The sequence below is a fragment of the Podarcis erhardii genome (assembly GCF_964252035.2).
Source record: "Podarcis erhardii genome assembly, chromosome: 7".
NCBI classification, from domain to species: Eukaryota; Metazoa; Chordata; class Lepidosauria; order Squamata; family Lacertidae; genus Podarcis; species Podarcis erhardii.
The window spans coordinates 52,628,512-52,629,508 of NC_138511.1; positions in this window are offsets into that span (position 1 = coordinate 52,628,512).

Here is a 997-nt window from a genome sequence, read left to right on the forward strand (position 1 = left end):
GATCTGCCAAATGTCAAAACCATCACAACTGCAGTGCAAAGGAGACAGCATAAAACTAGGGGAAAGTAATCATTACAAGCCTTGATGGATAAAAAGGTTTTCAGCACTTGTCCAAACACAGGAGGAGATGAGGATTGGTGTACTTTCCCAGAGAGAGAATTCCTGAACCAGTGAGCCACTGTCCAAAAATCCGACTCCCTTTAACCTGCCATTCACATTTTTGCGAATGACACATCAGGGAATAAGGTCGCTGATGCTGATCTTGGGACTTAGATTGCATTCATATGGGCGGAGGTGATCCTTAAGGTAATGTAGTCGTAGGTCAATTAGGGCAGTAAAGGTTAATCGAGTAGCGGCTGACCTGTGACCCTCCAGATGTTGGATTCAAACTCCAGTCACCCCAGCTAGCATATTCAGTGATTAGGGAAGATGGGAGTTGTAGCCCAACAACATGTGGAAGATCACAGGTTAACCACTTCTGGGTGGAAACCAGCAGTTCATACTGAGCCCGGAAACAAACTGGTAAGCAAAGTAATTGGTATAGGCTCGATATAGTCTGTGCTAGTGGTCTTACTCTTGCCATGATCCTATGGCCACATTTTGAACCCATTGCAGTTTCCAAACTCTTTTAAAGGCAGCCCCACATGAGAGCATTGCTGTCGTCTAGCCAGGATCTAACCAATACGTAAGTGATTGATACCAGATCTGCTTTCTCCAGCGTGAAGCTGATAAAAGGCATTCTACCTATCAGTGGCACCTGGGCATCCAGGAACAATGTGGGGTCTAGGAGAATCCTCAGACTTCAAACTTGATCCTCCAGGGCAGTGCTATTATTCTAGAAAAAGAGGTGCCAGAACTCACCTCCCTTGTTCTCTTATAATGGAAATGGTGCCCACCTGAGAGGTGCCAGAACTGAGTTCCAGTGAGTTCTGGCTGGGGAAAAAAGCCCTGCTTCAGGGGGAAGTGCAATCTGACCTGGAAGAAGCTGCATACCTCC